We start from the raw sequence: 6,131 nt of genomic DNA, 5'->3' as shown, positions 1-6,131 counted from the left end.
CAGGAGGGCCTGGCGTGCTCTGGTCTATGGGGTCACCAAGAGTTGGAAATGACTAAATGACTAAACAACAACAAAATTGTCATTGGAGTCACCACTCTGGGCATCCTAAAGAGTTGTTTTTACCAATAATTTTATTGTTCCAGTCTCTGCAAGCCTCCACATTGAGGTTGAGTTTGTTTGGGTTTTTAACAATGAAGCAGTGTATACATTTTATAAAATAAAGTTGTTGTTGTTGTTGTTGTTGTTGTTGTTGTTTTCAACTTATACACCGCCCTGTATCCAGAGGTCTCAGGGTGGCTCACAACAAGACCACAACATATAAAATCATACCAAAAGCAGTAACCTAATAACCCCCCCCCCAAAAAAATCCACATTCTCAAAGGGTGTTGGATGTCAGTAAGATCAACCAGAGGCCTCGTTATATATATAATGAGGACCTAGAGGTGTTCATGATAAGGTATGCAAGCTTTCACGTTCACACAGAACGCTTTGGCTGAGTTCTCAGTGGCAGGTTGGGGATCACATAATGGAACAGTCTCCTCTGTCCCCATCCAAATTCCTGCATGTAGAAAGCCAGGCTAAAGTATTTTCCGCCAGCTAGCTTTCTATGTGCGGGGAACTGTGTCTGTATGTGTTTGTACAGTGTTTGTACTCCATCATGCAAGCCCTTACCTGCTCTCTGGTGCTACAGGTAGAACCTTTCGTGCCTTCTTCCATTGCCCCAAGCACAAAGCTTCTCAATAAGGACTGCAACCTTTACAACACAGTCCCGTCCTTCGCCACACAGCAGTCTTCGCCGTTGGCTTTAGCGAGACTCACTCCCAGGGATCTTGGTACGGGAAATTTGCCTGAAGCAATTAGACAGAAGTCTTTCCAGCCTCCCAGAAAGGCATCCCTAATTAATCTGGCAAAACGCTCTTTTAACAAAATCAGTTCTAATTATTCCTAACAGGTATGCTAATATTTATAAAATACTTTAGAAGCCTGCAGATGGCGGGCAGCGTTTCAAAGGGAAGCGAGGAGAGCAGTGCTGGATAAGGCCAAAGGGGGCCCATTTGTTACAGTTGGGAGTCACCAATGCTTTTCCAGAGATTCAGGAACAGGATTTGAGATCGTGTGTGTGTGTGATGATGATGATTTATTTATCATTATCCACAGTCTTTACAACCCTGGACAGCATTGTTTTTTCCCTGACCGTGCAACTCCCAAACCACACAGACAGACCATACTGTGGAGAGTGTATTAACTTACGGTCTGTGTGTGTGGTTTGGGAGCTTCACGGTCAGGGAAATAACAATTCTGTCCAGGGTTGTAAAGACTGCGGAGAAAATAACTGGGTGCACTCTTCACACCTTGGATCAAATCTATGCTTCCAGGTGCCATAAGAAAGCTGCAGAGATAGCGCAGGATAGTGCGCACCCCAGAAATTATCTCTTTCAGCTTCTGCCTTCTGGAAGAAGGTCCAGGGTTATAAAGACTAGGACTAGCCGTCTGAGAAACAGTATATTGTATTTGATTATGGGGTGTCAGAGTTTTTAGGGGGCTAACCAGGCTGGGATAGCTGAGATAGCAGGCTTGTTGGTTTCTGAATGTCTGGTGTAGTTTTTTCCAATTTCGTTGTTCTGTATGGGACAATGACAATAAAGATTATCGTAAATCATAAATCGTAAATAAATTCAAAAATTATTTATACCCCGCCCATCTGGCTAGGTTTCCCCAACCAATCTGGGCAGCTCCTAACAGAGGACTAAAAACAGAACAAAAGTTCAAACATTACATACTTCCCTGTACAGGGCTGCCTTCAGATGCCTTCTAAAAGTCAGATAGTTGTTTATTTCCTTGACATCTGGTGGGAGGGTGCTCCACAGGGCAGGTGCCACCACCGAGAAGGCCCTCTGCCTGGTTCCCTGCAACCTCACTTCTCGCAGGGAGGGAACTGCCAGAAGACCCTCGGAGCTGGACCTCAGGGTCCGGGCAGAACGATGGGGGTGGAGACGCTCCTTCAGGTCTACCGGTACCGTGGCAAAACTCAAGTTATTCTGTGTACTAGCAACTTTGTGTTGTTGTTGTTTTTAAGTATCATCGTTTCAGGGAGCAAAATCTGGGCAGGGTTTTTATGGAGGACAGGTAAGGGGGCCCCGAGAGCACCTGCCGCTTTGCATCCTAGCAGGAGGGATCTCTTCTCGCGGCGCCGCAATCGTTCATCTCCTACGCCCCTGCAGGAGTTTCACGCGCAATCACGCCCACTCCCAGGAGCCGAGGACGACAAGCTGCAAGAGCAGAATCTAAATGGAGCTTCATTAGCCGGAATGCGCAATTTTAATGACCTGCTAAATAAGCCAGGCCTTCAAAGGAACCGGGGAAAGAAGCTGGAAATGATTCGGTACAAATTGACAATTAGCACAGGCAATTTGCTTCCTGAATAATAAAAAAACAAAAAAACGAGGAACAGAGGGAAAAGAACACCTCGTACCAGCTCGAGACCTAAGGCAGGTTTTCGGGGGAAAGGCATTCAGTCCAGCTGTCGAAACAGCAAGTTTCTGCAGAATATAGAAAAGTGTGCTTTGCGCTATAGGTAGAGCTGTGTCTGAAGACTGTTCAGAAACTTCTGCTGGTGCAGAATTCACCAGGGCAAAACGGGTTGCGTATCTTACACCAGAGGTTGGCAAGGTTTACCTTGCCTGGGCCGGTTCACTTCCACGGAGATTGCTCCTTAGGCCAGATCGCGTCTGCACAGACGTGATTTTTAGTGCAGTGCAAGCAAGTCCCCCCTCTGTGCTGCGCCAGTTTAGTGCAGTGCGCAGGGACTCACCAAGCGGGCGGCTCGTGGGCATTTAAGCAACCCCCATGAACCGCAGGTTGCAGACCCCTGATCTTACACTGATCCTGGTCCGACTGCACTGGCTACCAATTAGTTTCCGGGCCCAATTCAAAGTGCTGGTTTTGACCTGTAAGGCCTTAAAAGGCTCAGGACCACAATACCTCAATGATCGCCTCTCCACATATGAACCTACCTGGACCCTGAGATTATCTTCTGAGGCCTTCCTTCGTGTGCCTCCTTCTCGAGAGGTCCAGAGGGTGGCAACACGAGAACAGGGCCTTCTCTGCAGTGGCTCCTTGTTTGTGGAATGCTCTCCCCAGGGAAGTTCGCCTGGCGCTTTCATTATATATCTTTAGGCGCCAGGCAAAAATGTTCCTTTTTAACCAGGCCTTTGGTTGATCTTATCGACATCCAACACCCTTTTAGAATGTGGCTTGGGGGGGCGTTTTTATTAGGTTACTGCTTTTGGTTTGATTTTATATGTTGTGGTCTTGTTGTGAACCGCCCTAAGACCTCCGAGTATAGAGCAGTGAATAAATTGAAATAACAACTTTATTTCATAAAATGAATACACTGCTTCATTTCAAAATTCAAAAGCATCCATTCTTTGGCGATCAGTCTTCTTTATGGTCCAGCTCTCGCTTCCATACATCACTACTGGGAAAACCATAGTTTAAACTATACGGACCTTTATTGGCAAGCTGTCTCTGCTTTTTAAGATGCTGTCTAGGTTTGTAATGACAATTTATTGGTACTCTTTGACCCACAAGGTAAGAAGAGACTTGCAGGATCCGGCCCATGTTCCATCTACTCCAGCAGCCTGTCCTCACAGTGGCCAAACAGATGCCTGTGGGACACTGGCAGGCAGGATCTGAGCGCAAGAGCAACTCTCCCCTCCTCTGGATCCAGTGACCTGCATTCAGAAGAATTGCTGCCTTCAGCTATGGAGACAAGAGCATAGCCATGATGGGAAATAGCCATGTCTTGTCAGTGAGAGCCAGTGTGTAGTGGTTAGGAGTGGTAGACTCGTAATCTGGGGAACCAGCTTCGCGTCTCCGCTCCTCCAGATGCAGCTGCTGGGTGACCTTGGGCCAGTCACACTTCTGTGAAGTCTCTCAGCCCCACTCACCTCACAGAGTGTTTGTTGTGGGGGAGAAAGGGAAAGGAGAATGTTAGGCCGCTTTGAGACTCCTTAAAGGGAGTGAAAGGCGGGATATCAAATCCAAACTCTTAGAATCATAGAATCATAGAGTTGGAAGAGACCACAAGGGCCATCAAGTCCAACCCCCTGCCAAGCAGGAAACACCATCAGAGCACTCCTGACATATGGTTGTCAAGCCTCTGCTTAAAGACCTCCAAAGAAGGAGACTCCACCACACTCCTTGGCAGCAAATTCCACTGTCGAACAGCTCTTACTGTCAGGAAGTTCTGCCTAATGTTTAGGTGGAATCTTCTTTCTTGTAGTTTGGAACCGTTGCTCCGTGTCCGCATCTCTGGAGCAGCAGAAAACAACCTTTCTCCCTCCTCTATGTGAAATCCTTTTATATATTTGAACATGGCTATCATATCACCCCTTAACCTCCTCTTCTCCAGGCTAAACATGCCCAGCTCCCTTAGCCGTTCCTCATAAGGCATCGTTTCCAGGCCTTTGACCATTTTGGTTGCCCTCCTCTGGACACGTTCCAGTCCTTCTTGAACTGTGGCGCCCAGAACTGGACACAGTACTCCAGGTGAGGTCTGACCAGAGCAGAATACAGTTGCACTATTACTTCCCTTGATCTAGATGCTATACTCCTATTGATGCAGCCCAGAATTGCATTGGCTTTTTTAGCTGCCGTGTCACACTGTTGGCTCATGTCAAGTCGGCTCTTCTTCTTCTTGTCCCTCACCACCCCTCCTTAGGGGCACACTCCTGCTGCGCTTACAAACATGCCCACATCCCAGTTGTTTTTTGCCAGCTCCACCTACACAGCCAGACAAAAATAAAAATCCGGAGGAGCAATTGCAAGTTTGGAAAATGACACACGCCCACTTTATGCAACCCAAATCAATGTGCATGCAAACTGCTCCCGTGTACACACAGCTGTGTTATGTCGTGATTCTGCACAACATGCAGAGATTCTCTGGGGCTGGGCTGCCCGAGAAACTCCGCTTGCTTTATTTATTTGAATGCAAATGCTTCTAGTCAGAAAGATGCACATGGAAAACGGTAATATCGTGGCAGCTAACAGGAGATTTGAAATGGGAGTTTGGGAAAGCAGCCTGAAGATTTCTACAGGAGGAGGGGTCATTGCCTACCAATTCCTCTTCCCTCACAGAAACCCAAAACTGTAAAAAGCAGTAAAAATGGCAGAGGTAATGCTAAGTATGGAAATCTGCTATGGAAATTTGTGTGTTTTGCAGGCTGCAGAATTTAGAGTAGCGCTGCAGGAATTCATTCTTGTGTCAGTTGTACAGGTGAATATACTCAATGTTATGAGCTGGCTCAATTGATACCATTATTAATCAAACATCCCCTCCTTGCATGCAAGCAGGAATTACACAACTTATATTTGAGATATCCCTCCACAAGCCAGTTTTCCTTCTCCTAGATGAGCTACCTTCCCAGATTTATTAATGCAGCTGTTTGACTTCACCCCTGGAAGCACACTCCATTGTCTCTTGAGACGGAAGGATGCAAACAATTTTTAAGGACTAGCAAGGAGCCCTACACAGGAGAATAAGCAGGGCTGGCCTAAGAGGTGGAAGAAACTGTTTCTCTTCTAAACCCCCACCACCAGCAAGGCCATATGTGTAACCACCCACTTGTCAATCATCATGAGATTTACACCTGCCTAAGATCAAAGGAAGGGACACAGGTGGTGCTGTGGGTTAAACCAGAGCCTAGGACTTGCCGATCAGAAGGTCGGCAGTTCAAATCCCCGTGATGGGGTGAGCTCCCGTTGCTCGGTCCCAGCTCCTGCCAACCTAGCAGTTCGAAAGCACGTCAAAGTGCAAGTAGATAAATAGGTACCGCTCTGGCGGGAAGGTAAACGGCATTTCCGTGCACTGCTCTGGTTCACCAGAAGCGGCTTAAGTCATGCTGGCCACATGACCCGGAAGCTGTACGCTCGCTCCCTCGGCCATTAAAGCGAGATGAGCACCGCAACCCCAGAGTCGGGCACCACTGGACCTAATGGTCAAGGGTCCCTTTACCTTTACAGTAGACAAACCCTGGTTGTATGGAGCATTACTCTGAATTAATATACGGAGTCCTGGTTTCTGATCCATAATTGACTTCTGACCTCTGCTCAATGATTGAAACTAAGGT

The sequence above is a fragment of the Podarcis melisellensis genome (assembly GCF_964234715.1).
Source record: "Podarcis melisellensis genome assembly, chromosome: 9".
Lineage (NCBI taxonomy): Eukaryota > Metazoa > Chordata > Lepidosauria > Squamata > Lacertidae > Podarcis > Podarcis melisellensis.
Note: the sequence above shows the minus strand (reverse complement) of the source record.